Raw genomic sequence first — 13,668 nt, 5'->3', positions numbered from 1 at the left:
CAATGCTGGCAAGCATATATTAGATTTAAAACACTGTTGTCATGTGAACTACATTAAATAATTATTTAGATGTCAAGTGACATTTGTTCATAGTTAGTACCGCGTATTACAAAGTCTGTGTCATCCAAAAGCTGTGGCTGGTTAGACAGATTCAAAAATAAGAAAACTGATGCATCACAATTATCGGTATGTACAGTGTTATTACAAAAAATATAAAGAGTTTAAGCATTTTACTATAAATACATTTCATCTACCATCAAAATTTTACGAACTATGGCAGATTTATTAGTTTTGGTGGAAGTTCGGTAAATCCATTTACTTTCCACACTCAAGTGGAATACTGCGGACGTCGTTCTGCTTATTTATTTATTTTTTTTCCTTGAATCTATCCTGTGGCAAGACCTGCACTTCCACGGATGTGACCATTCTTTGAGCTATAGATTCAGAAAGCCGTCTTGGACAGTCGACAGCTTCGTGCGGGTGTTGTGTTCGTGTAATCATGCGTCTTACTTAAGGATAATGGAGGCACAAATATACATAATAGCTGTTAACAATCATTTTCAATTTTGTGAATCACGGTATTCATAAATTATTCTCAAGTAGAGAATTCAAATTGTCCGTTTACTCTCCAACCAAAAGCGGGGCTGGACGGCGTGTCATGACACTTGTGCAGATGACAATTTCACATAATCGTGAAGAAATATGTACTGTTCGACGATGAAGATTACACACAACTCATTCCCCAGTTATTATCATGTACTCACCATATCCAGCTCGAATTGTTTTGAAACGTTACCGAAGCGCAACTATTAAAAAAATGCGATTCGTAATTTCTAACTTTCTTAACCTTTTAAACATCATCATCAACAGCAAACACAGTATAAATTTGTTTATTGGGCCTTGAGGATGCCAACCAGCTGCTGTCAGTGAAGTTTTTAGTATTTGCTATAGTGGTGGTGCACTGTTAAAATCTCTCTAAAATCATGTTTTTTTTTTTTTTCAAAATAATCGTTGTGCATATTCACTGTTACTATGCAATACTGAACAGTCAAACAGTAAATTACGTCTCTCATCCCACAACATAATTTAACTTTCGTGATATGTTGGTCCATCTCCATGATAATCGCTGAAAAACAAACGCCTACTGCTGGGTGTATCGACGTTTTAACGATATCGTTTCAGTGTACTCTGTTTTTTTCTTCATTGATATTTTAAACACCTTGTACAAAGATGGGATGTCAGCAGCATAGTACGCTGCTCTTCAGCTTTTTTAATTTTTTTTCTTTATTGATTTTCAATTCCCCCCGAAGGGGGCGGGCTGGCAGAAGCTTAGTACGCTGCTCTACAGACTTTTTTTTTGAAAAAAAAGGGAGAAGAAAAGGAACAAGAAAAACAGGCGATAAAACAGTGACTTAAAGTGTACAATGGCGGGAAAATGCGGAAAGTTAAAACAGAAAGTAAAAGGGGTTGGAAATGTTAATAAAAGACACAGGAATCAGACAAGTAACATAGAAGACACACAATTAAAAAACATGGCGACAGTCTGCTTCCTGTTCGCAAGAGAAGAAGGGTCGTCGAGCAGATGCGCAAAACTATAGACCTATATCTCTGGCGTCGATCTGTTGTAGAATTTTAGAACATGTTTTTTGCTCGAATATCATGTCGTTTTTGGAAACCCAGAATCTACTCTGTAGGAATCAACATGGATTCCGGAAACAGCGATCGTGTGAGACCCAACTCGCTTTGTTTGTGCATGAGACCCAGAAAATATTAGATACAAGCTACCAGGTAGATGCTATTTTTCTTGACTTCCGGAAGGCGTTCGATACAGTTCCGCACTGTCGCCTCATAAACAAAGTAAGAGCCTACGGAATATCAGATCAGCTGTGTGGCTGGATTGAAGAGTTTTTAGCAAACAGAACACAGCATGTTGTTATCAATGGAGAGACGTCTACAGACGTTAAAGTAACCTCTGGTGTGCCACAGGGTAGTGTTATGAGACCATTGCTTTTCACAATATACATAAATTACCTAGTAGATAGTGTCAGAAGTTCCATGCGGCTTACCGCGGATGATACTGTAGTATACAGAGAAGTTGCAGCATTAGAAAATTGTAGCGAAATGCAGGAAGATCTGCAGCGGATGGGCACTTGGTGCAGGGAGTGGCAACTGACCCTTAACATAGACAAACGTAATGTATTGCGAATACATAGAAAGAAGGATCCTTTATTGTATGATTATATGATAGAGGAAAAAACACTGATAGCAGTTACTTCTGTAAAATATCTGGGAGTATGCATGTGGAACGATTTGAAGTGGAATGATCATATAAAATTAATTGTTGGTAAGGTGGGTACCAGGTTGAGATTCATTGGAAGAGTCCTTAGAAAATGTAGTCCATCAACAAAGGTGGTGGCTTACAAAACACTCCTTCGACCTATACTTGAGTATTGCTCATCAGTGTGGGATACACACCAGATCGGGTTGACAGAGGAGATAGAGAAGATCAAAAGAAGAGCGGCGCGTTTCGTCACAGTGTTATTTGGTAACCGTGATAGCGTTACAGAGATGTTTAACAAACTCAAGTGGCGAACTCTGCAAGAGAGTCGCTCTGCATCGCGGTGTAGCTTGCTCGCCCGGTATCGAGAGGGTGCGTTTCTGGATGAGGTATCGAATATATTGCTTCCCCCTACTTATACCTCCCGAGGAGATCACGAATGTAAAATTAGAGAGATTAGAGCACGCACTGAGGCTTTCAGACAGTCGTTCTTCCAGCGAACCATATGAGACTGGAACAGGAAAGAGAGGTAATGACAGTGGCACGTAAAGTGCCCTCCGCCACACACCGTTGGGTGGCTTGCGAAGTATAAATATAGATGTAGATAAAAATCGCAGCCAGCGACAGTATGATGGCCGTTCGCAACACTTCCCAAAAGACACACACGGAACACTCACTGTAAAACACTGCACGAAAATGGCGGCACAAAGATGACACTCCCGAGCCAAAGGCAGATTGGGGGGGGAGGCGGGGGGGACACCTGCAGGAGGGGAAAAAACAAGGAGGGAGGAGAGGAAAAAAAACGAACGAAAAGGGGGGGGGACAAAGGAGGGTTAGGACTCATAAGGGGGGAAAGGGGCAGGGCAGACGCGTGAGGGAATGAGAAGAGGCAGAGGAGGGAAATGCAAATGGACTCGAGGGAGAGAGAGACGGGATGCTCTTCAGCCGCGAGTGGTACAATTTATGACTCGATACTCTGGTTACTTTCGCTTAACTTATAGAATTCGCCGCACACCGCTAGATGTAAACACTTAAACAACTCAACGTTTCGATTTATGTGTAACTGTAAATCGATAGTTACCGACTTATGAGTATCGTTACAGTGGAATATCTCTGATCGACAACTCTGATACCGCGTAATTCGTTTGTCGTCATCTTGCTCCATAACATCTACATATAGAACCACACCTTTAATGATGGTGTTACGAATATATTACATCCCATTCAGACAATCATTCTTTCCTCGCTCCATATGCGAATGGAACGGGAATAGACCCTAATAACGGGAACAATGCGACGTATCCTCTGTCATGCGCTTCTCGGTGGTTTGCAGAGTATGGTTCTAGATGTAGATATCATGAAGCAAGATGACGGCAAACGAATAACGCGGTATCAGAGTTGTCGTTTCTTGAAACTTTGTTAGTAGACTTTCTCAGGACAGTTCATGTTTATCTTCAAAAGTCGGCCAGATCAGTTTCTTTAGCATCATCAATACAATGGTTATGGGACGTCAAGTGTATATAAGTAATTACTCGAAATGCTATGTGACTAATTTGGTAGTTACTAGGATTGTTTCCACCACTATTTGAAGACATCATGTGTTAAAGCATACAGGTGGTATTGTCAGTTTCATATTTTTCAATATGCCTATTCTGTCACGCTATTAAATTATTTTTCATATTTTGACGCTGTAGGTACTATTATAATCATAAGACAGCAGCGTATGCATTATCAGTAAATCAGATGGATTCAGCTTTACAAAAGGCCTTAAGCACGATGCACTTGTTGCTGGAAAAGTGCAAATGTTACAGTGTCTATTTAATATCTCGTTTGATTTCATGAAACAACACCTTGAAAACATTGTGAGGATGAATAATACAGCATCTGTTGTTATTTTCCTCCAACTATGGTTTTAACTGTTCAAAGGTAACATTAATCTCAAAACCCACAAAGTATGTCTTTATTATTTATTCATTTATTTCTAGTTCTGTAGAACCGAATATGAACAGTTCTCAGGACAGTTTTACAAATTATTGTTTAGTACAGAATTACACTGAATTTATGTGATGAAAGATATAAACAATGTACGAGTAACAGAAAATTAAGGGTACTTTAACATACGACCTGCTTTACGTTCTTGCTAGGAATATGCAGATAAATGTAAGTTATGTCATATATAAACCAAGAATGATGCTATGCAGTGTGACTAATGAATCTATCTGTACTATAATAATATCCATGGAGAAATAACTACTTTAGTTTTTTTGTAAACTTGGGTATGTTTCCAACCAGATGTTTAGTTTGTGATGAGAAGGCTTTCAAAATTTTGATGCCACTGTCCAGAACCCTATTTTGCACCATACTTCTTTTTTTTTTTTTAGATCATCGTGGACACAAAGTCCTACAGCTCTCATAATTACAGTATGAACAAGTTGTTTTGAGTAAGCTGCTGTTTTTAGTAACAAAGCATATCAGGGAAAAATTTATTGTGCAATTGTTGTAAATAATTGAAGATTTACTCACAGACTTCCCCATGAGTGCCTGGGATGGTCTCTGCACACGATTCTTGTAGCTCATTTCTGCGCATAGGACAACTTTTTTTGCTAATGGCTGTTTTCCTGAGAATGTTATACTGCTATAATAGGCTATAAGTGTATGAAAATAGCCAACGAATGCTGTATTTATTTTGCTCATTTCACTACTGTCAGATATAATCCTTGTGTCAAATATTACTGTGCTTAATCTTTTGCACATATCTTGAATGTGGTGGTGCCACGTCGGTTTGCTGCCCATATGCAGACAAAATCCTGGAGGATTCAACATTGAAGATCTTGTATTTACCCATTTTGAGATTTCTTTCATCTGCAACATTAGTATTAAAGAAGAAATGAACATTTTTTTTAATTGACTGAAAGACCAATAATTTCAGACTAGTTTCTCATATTTGCAAATGCCTTATTTGCCGCACTGAATGTATTTCATGAAGAATTATTAATTGATATAGTGGTGTCACCGGCAAATATGGTGACCTTTTCGTGTTCTGCATGTATAAGAAAATCGTTTATATACATTTAAAAAAGCAGTGGGCCTAATAATGAGCCTTGATGCACTGTAATGCCAATGGAGCCCCTGGCTGAAGATACATTGGCACTGTGCAATCTTCCCATGATTACTTTCTGCTTTCTACTACACAGGTAAGATTCAAGTCGCTGGTCTACTATTCCACTCATTCCTAAGTTCTTGGCTTTATCCATGAAAATATGGCGACTGACACTGTCAAAAACTTTTCACAGAGTGCAGTATATTCTACTGCCAACATATTGTCATTTATGGATTCCAACACATTCTCAACAAATGCATGTATTGCTTCCTCTGTTGACACCCCTTTATGAAACCCAAACTGACTACTGCTGAGGATGTTGTATTCACTAAGGTGCTCAGCCATTTTGCTGGACAACAATTCTAGGAAAAAACTGAGAGTAATGAAATTACGCAAAAGTTTGTAGAATCTGTCTTTTCTCCCTTTTTTACAATTTGACCAAATAAGTCAGCATTATAATGTGTCAGGGACTATTCGTTTCCCAAGAGACATCTAAAAGTGCGGATGAGAACTTCAGCTATTTCTCTACAGCAGCATTTGAATAATTTACTGGATATGGTATCAACTCAGTGAAGACAGCAGAGGAGCAAGTAGGTAAAAACGATAAGGGCCAGCAGAAATCCTTGTGTAACAGTAGAGATACTGAATTTAATTAATAAAAGGAGAAAATGTAAAAATGCAGTATATGAAGTAGGGGTAATGGAATATACACATCCCAAAAATGAAATCGAAAGTAAATGCAAAATGGCTAAGTACGATGTAGAGGCATTTGTCACAACCTACAGGAAAATTAAAGAGACCCTTGGAGAGAAGAGAACCACTTGTATGAATATCAAAAGCTCAGATGGAAAACCAGTTCTAAACAAATAAGGGAAAGCAGAAAATTGGAAAAAGTATATAGGGGGTCTATACAAGGGCGATGTAGTTGGGGGTGATATTACGGAAATGGAAAATGACAAAGATGAAAATGAAATGGGAAATATGATATTGCTTGAAGAATTTGACAGAGCACTGAAAGACCAAAGTCCAAACAAGCCCCGGGAGTAGAAAACATCCCATTAGAACTACTGATGGCTGTGGGAGAACCAGCCATGACAGAGCTCTACCATCTAGTGAGCGAAATAGCATCAGACTTCAAGGATAATGTAATAATTCGAATTCCAAAGGAAGCAGGTAAAGCTTTTGACAATGTTGACTGCAATGCTCTCTGTAAAATTCTGAAAGTGGCAGGGGTAAAACACAGAGAGCAAAAGGCTGTTTACAATTTGCACAGAAACCAGATGGCAGTTATAAGAGATGAGGTGCACGAAAGTGAAGCAGTGGTTGAGAAGAGAGTGAGACACGGTTTTAGCCTATCCCTGATGTTATTCTATCTGTATATTGAGCAATCTGTAAAGGAAACAAGAGCAAAATTTGGAGTAGGAATTAAAATCCAGTGACATTTACCAATGACATTGTAATTCTGTCAGAGACAGCAAAGGACCTTGAAGAGCAGTTGAACGGAATGGACAGTGTCTTGAAAGGAGGATATAAGATGAACATCAGCCAAAGCAAAATGAGGATATTGGAAAGCAGTAGAAATAAATCAGGCGATGGTGAGGGGATTAGATCAGAAAATGAGACACTTAAAGTGGTAGATGAGTTTTACCATTTCGGGAACAATATAACTGATGATGGTCGAAGTAGAGAGGGTATAAAATGTAGACTGGCAATGGGAAGGAAAGCGTTTCTGAAGAAGAGAAATGAAGGAACTGCAGAGGGTAAAAATCGTATCAGAGACCAAAGCATGAATACACTAAACAGAGTCAGATGGATGTAGTTTGCAGTAGTTACTCGGAGATGAAGAAGCTTGCACAGGGTAGAGTAGCATGGAGAGCTAAATCAAACCAGTCTCTGGACTGAAGTCCACAACAACAACAGGCAGTTTAAGTTTCTTTGAGTCTCACCTACTTAAATGCAAACTGTCCTTTGCCACACTGCCTAAAAAGAAATGTGTTAGCATCAAAGGATACTGCACGCAAGTCTATTACAGTTGATGTTATGCCTAAGTTTATGTTCCTGAGTGAGCAATTTCTTTTATACACAGGTGTATCTCATCTATTATTACGTCTTTTACATAGCTGTTAGCACACCTACGTGCTTTGTAAATAGAATGTATCTGAGGTTTCTGAGTAAAGTGCTTATGGCTACAGCCAATGGTTGTAATTAAGTGACATCGTAATAGATTTGTGTATCAACACAATTGCCATTGTTGCTTCTAAATGGTATCAAATATATTTCTGGATCTTTATGATTTTCAATTATCTATTCACAGTTTCAGCATTTACTAATACAAAATCTCTGTCTGGTGCATAGGCATGTGAGTACCTCTAATAAAGTTCTGCCTCTCAACACCTCTAAGACACAGAACCACAGCTCCTGGGACAATACTAGGAAATTCATACACAATGCAGTGCCCAGTGCACCTTGGCTTTGGCTTGGACGGCAGACCTCTGTCTCCTCCTCTCATTCAAATTCAACCTTGAGTTACGACTCCAACACACTCCTCTACAGTTCACGACCAAATCTCTGTTTCTCATACTCTACACAAGTCTGCAGAAAGCTCCAACGGAGTTTGTGTCAACAAGCTACAACATCCAATTGAGAACTCGGAGAGCACTCTCACTTTTTTTACTTTATTTTACCACTTTTGTTGCGAAATTTGTGCTCCTTCTTTGGTTGTACTGTCTTCATTTTTCTCTCGTGTGATGTCAGATTTCGAAAAATTCAAGGTTGGAAAGTGCTGTCTGTGGTGGAATGTGAGGAGAAACAACTGACGAGCATCTATGAGGAGCACTATACAATTTCAGATTTTCGAGAAGTGGACGTTGACCAAACCTCACTTTCAACAGTTCGTCTTAGGCCATCTGCTTACAGAGCGACTGAAAAGGAACGCAGTGGCCAGTGATCTACATCGGCAACTGGTTTCCGACTGGCTGGCATTGCAAGTTCCACACATGGCGCAACTCAGAGCTGAGAAAGTGCAGTTGTCGTATGCAAGCATGGAAGAGAGGAGGAATTGTTTGTCACACCTGAGCATTTTTTTATTACACTCAACATGTCTACTTCAGATTCAAGTTGCCAGGACGTTGTGGTGCTCTATTATTACTACAAAAGAAAGCGAACATAGAGAAGATGGTGGACTCATCTGTACAGAAAGGGAAACATAAACTGTAGACTATTTGTAGCAGTTAAGGAGCTGCGACAGACAGATTCGAAATTCATTGTTTTTGTCGAATAGATAAGCAATGCTTCAGTGATTTGGTATAGTTGATGTCTTCTGTCATTAAACAATGTAATACGAAAATGAAGGAATGTGTTAGCACAGAGGAATGGATATTAATTACTCTGAAGTAAGAAAGTGCTGGTTTCTTTTATACCCACGCAAATAAATACAGGAAATTATAAAAATAATAAACCTTAAGTGAATCTTCAGGTTTTGGCGGCGCAAAGACTGTTCCATTAAATTTTGGGTGTCCAGCCACAAGAAATCTCCTTCTTCTTCTGCTAATATTTCGGCTGTATAACGTTCAGCCATCTTCAGATGCTCGCTTCGTCCCTTTATACTATTGTACCGCGCGACTGCGCATGCGGCCACAGATGCAAATGCGCCAGAGACGTTGGTTGGCAGCAGAGACGTACATAATGCGCGAGTTGTATCTATGACTCCGCAGTTGATCTTTGTTGGCATATCGATATATCATTGTGTGCTGCACTGTGGCGACGTCTTTGCGAGTTTATTACAGCAAGTGCCGGATTCCAGGATTTATCAACATTGAAACCACTATCTCTATTAATTAAGTTCGTCATCAAGCGAATTTCAATTGCCTCCTTAACTATGAAGTCCCAAAAGGACGATGTAGTTGTCAAAATTTCGATGTTGTCATACAACATACTGTGACCGTTATCAATACATTGCTCTGCCACTGCCGACTTGTTGGGTTGTAAAAGTCATGTGAACCGGTGTTGTTCTGTACATCTTTCTTAGACAGTACGAGTTGTTTGTCTGATGTAAGAAAGACCACATTCACGTGGAATTTTGTAAACTCCAGATTTTCGGAGCAGCAAATCATCTTTGATGGAGCCCACGAGTGCAGCTGTCTTAGGTGTAGAACGAAAAATCACTTTTACTTTGTGTCTGCCGAGAATGCGTCCTATTTTTGATGAGAGGCTACACACATGTGGCAGGAAGGCCATCGATTTAAAGGTTTCTTCATCTTCTTCTGCTTTTTTTGTGGCCTCTTTCGGTTTCATTTTCAATGCCCTCTGTATTTGTTGTGGAGAGTACCCATTGCTTCAAACACTCTTTGTAAGTGGGCAGACTGCTTTCGTCAGAAATAATATGCGCTCTGTGAGTTAAAGTTCGGAGAACACTCATTGTCTAGGTAGGATGGTGGCAGCTATTTGCTATACAGATCAGTGTGTGTCGGCTCCCTATACACTTCATGTCACAAAGTGCCATCCTCTCTGCGCCGAACCAAAACATCAAAGAATGAAAGGCATCCCTCCTTTTCAATTTCCATTGTGAACTTTATTTGATCGTGGAGGGAGTTCAGATGTCTTAAGAAGTCTTGCACGTTGTCTTCATCACGGGGCAAAACTACAAAGGTATCATCTACATACCTCCAGAATACCGTGGGTTTCAAGTCAGCAGACTCAAGCGCCTTCTCCCCGAAGTCCTCCATAAATAAACTGGCCACCAGAGGGGATATCGGACAACCCATGGCAACTCCGTCCATCTGTTCAAAAAATTCGTAGTTAAATAAGAAATATGTGGAGATCAGAACATGTTTAAATAAAGCTGAAATCTCTTTGTCAAAACTTCTTTCAATAAGTTGTAGAGATTCTGGAAGGGGAATCTTTGTAAATAAAGCCACCACAACAAAACTAATTAATATATCAGACAGGTTCATTTTCAATGATTTCAGTTTACTAATGAAGTCAGCCGAGTTTCTTATGTGGTGAGTACATTTTCCCACAAGAGCCCTCAACAATGATGCCAGATGTTTGGCAACGTCAAAGGTCGGAGAGCCTATGTTACTCACTATGGGGCGTAGAGGAACATCTTTCTTGTGGACCTTTGGTAGTCCATAAAGTCTAGGAGGCACCGGACCACTTGGTTTCAATCTCCGAACAACTTCTGGTGGAAAGGGAGAATCATTCAGAAGCGAAACAGTTTTCTTCGCCACTCGATTAGTGGGATCCCTGCTGATCTTCCGGTACATACTATCACTCAATAAATTGTACATTTTGTAATGGTATTCGTCCTGAGACAATAAAACAGTATCATTACCTTTATCTGCTGGGAACATCACCGTCTGAGTATCCAGGCGAAGCTTGCATAGAGCAGCCCTCTCTGCCACAGATATATTGCTGGTTTGTGGGCGAGCCTTCATAATTGCACGGCATGTTTCACGTCTTATTTCCTCTGCTGAATCAGAGGGAAGTGGTCGAACAGCTTCTTCAATGGCGCTAATAAACGAAGGCAATGGCAGAACCTGTGACGTGGGTGCAAAATTCAGCCCCTTACTCAAAACCATCATCGTAGCACCGTCCAAATCTCTACCTGTCATATTGGACGATGCTTTCTTGTCTTTAATAAACTCGATGAAACAATTGCCAATTTCATCTGCTTCACAACATTGTTTAAGAGATTTTTTTGATTGTGGAAAATAGTTTGGCATCGCATGGAAGTTTCTCTCAGAATGGCAAATTTGGAATTATTCTGATGGACTGTCTTCATTCAGTTCATTACTCACAATCGTTGGAAAGGGCGCTAATCTGTTTCTGGCGGAGGTGGCGGTGTCGACAAGGATGACGATGGCAAATGTAGGAGATGCAGAGAAGAGATTTCTTCACAGCTTAAAATGGCAAATACATATCATTTGACATTGGGATATCTGCAGATTTACAGTCGTAGCAGAAGTTAAGGATTTAATAAGAGTTAATATAAACTTAATTGTTTGCAGTAAGTAATGTGGTTTCCTTGTTTTTGTCCCACCTCCACTTGTGGAAAGTTCCATGTTCCAAACGAAGACAGTTCGTAAATTCTGTCCTTTGTCTTTGCATTCAATCACTGAAACAAAAACAAAACTTCACCCTTAAGAGCCAAAAAAGCAACAAAATATAGTGATTCTAGGAACTTACAGGTACTTGGCTACTAACTGTACATTTGTTTCACTTTCATTATACTTTACATGAGGAGGGACTATTGTTAGATGCATCATAGCAGATACCACAAAAATATTCTGGGATGTACTCCTGGAAATATATTTGTTCGTCACAAAAGAAAGGACTAGAAAAAGATGGCTGAACATTTTTGCCCTTTATGGAATCTGCCAGACCATGCTGGTGCACCGGATGACAAGCATATACTTAAATTATAAATCATACCACTCTATTGTGTTAATGGCATGCTGCAATGCTGATGGATTATTTAATTTAACAGAGATGATTATGCTGGAAGGAACATTGATGGAGGCATTCAATTACTGGATAACATATGCAGGTCTTGATATTCCACCTCCATCAAATTTAATGTAAGGTGAGAGTGATAGCCCTATTGCCTAATATTGTGTTGCAGGTGAAGCGTTCCCGTTATCATGCTGAGATCAGTCTCAATAAAATCTTGATAATGTGTAAAGAATTTTTAACTACTGACTAGGTAGACGAGGCGAAACCATTGCATATCCATTTCGAATGGCTTCAGAAATGTTTCAAGTGTTAAACAGTCCAATATGTTGCAGGAATCCTACCACTGTACATGATATCATCAGGACCATTTGTATACAAACGAGAAGGTGTAGAATAGACATCAGTACACACACAAGAAAATCATGAAACCACTGATGATGCTGCAATATTACAAGCAGCTCAAAACGTTACAGTATGTGCTAATTCATATGCAACTGTACTATGAAATTATTTAACAAATTACTTTGTAACGCCGTGTGCATCAAATCTTCTGTGGCAATGGAGCTCCTGCAATTGAAAGGTTATTTTATACTGACTGCAGTTGTATTATGTGAATGAACAAAAAATAAATCCTTCACTTTAAATGGTGGCAGCAACTTATATTTTGAAAATCCAAATGTTATTAGATTTATAATCACAAGAATGTGGTGATAGTGGTTTGTGTTCCTTAAGGAGGGGTGTAATGGATTTTGATCCGGGAACCTGCTTGCTTCAACAGAATTTTTGTCAGTGTGAAGGCTATTTTCTTTGACTGACGTCTATATCTTTGCCTGAAAACTTTCTTACATGTGGATTATTTATATTATGACAATACTAACACATATTAGTAGATGACAGGTTTAATTTGCAAACCTTTACATGGAGGTCAAGATTTAGGCACAGTGGGTGGTGGAAAAACTGTGTTCAGGAAACGGAAACCGGTTTCCCAAAAAAAAGAGGATGCATCTCGAAATGAAGAACGTAAGATAGCCACTGATCAAATTCCAGTGCACAATCTGTTTCCAAAAGACGACTGGTATAAGTTCAACAACGGAAATGAGACATATTCACATAAACACTCATTACCAGAATCTGTTATGAATGCTGTTAAGCCCACATTCAACTTTTTTGCAAACCTTGCTTTATTGAGGAAATGTTTTCATGGAAAGAGGCAAAATGCAAATGTAAACCTCAATAATTTAATTTTGAAGAGATACTCAAAAAGGACATTCTATGGACTTCAAATATTCAAATTAAGTGTCTATGATGCAGTTTTATATTACAATAACGGAAATAATGGCAGAACTGAAGTGATGAAGAGAGTTGGTATAGATCTTGGTGTGTTTACAACAAAAGCATTTTACACCATCGAGGAGAACAGGGTTAAGAAAGCTAACAGATATGTGTCTTACCTGCAAATACAGGCCAGGCAGATGTGAAGAGGAGAGAAGAGAAACCTGGAGGATGAGGAGTTTCAGTATGGAGGATTTTAAAATCGAGGTAAGCTTATTACATGTAGAATATAAGAAGAAAATCTTTGAACCTCATTTTCTCTGTTTTACATTTTTTACATTATTAGAAGCAGTTTCGCAAATAGTATATGCAGTAATGATATGAAATTGTCAGGAAATGTTCACAACGTTGTAATACCATGGACTATATTTTATTCAGAACAATATTCGTCATGGCACTGTGTGTGCAAACGATCTTGTGATATTAACAAAAAAGGATTCGATACTAAAATAATAATAATTAATTATTGTCAGTGATATAATTTAATTTTCTGTGAGAATTATAT

General features: G+C 39.0%; 1 long non-coding RNA gene across 1 annotated transcript in view; it reads right to left on the bottom strand.

The window, feature by feature from the left end:
- The window catches only part of LOC126291996 (uncharacterized), a 30,871-nt gene extending 29,725 nt beyond the window's left edge, over positions 1–1,146 (bottom strand). The window contains exon 1 of the long non-coding RNA XR_007551971.1: positions 765–1,146. This is a non-coding gene — a long non-coding RNA (uncharacterized LOC126291996). The remainder of the gene's footprint in view (positions 1–764) is intronic.
- Between the last annotated feature and the right edge of the window lie 12,522 nt (positions 1,147–13,668).

This window comes from Schistocerca gregaria, chromosome 9 (genome assembly GCF_023897955.1).
Source record: "Schistocerca gregaria isolate iqSchGreg1 chromosome 9, iqSchGreg1.2, whole genome shotgun sequence".
NCBI lineage: Eukaryota > Metazoa > Arthropoda > Insecta > Orthoptera > Acrididae > Schistocerca > Schistocerca gregaria.
This window is presented reverse-complemented; position numbering and strand designations above follow the sequence as displayed.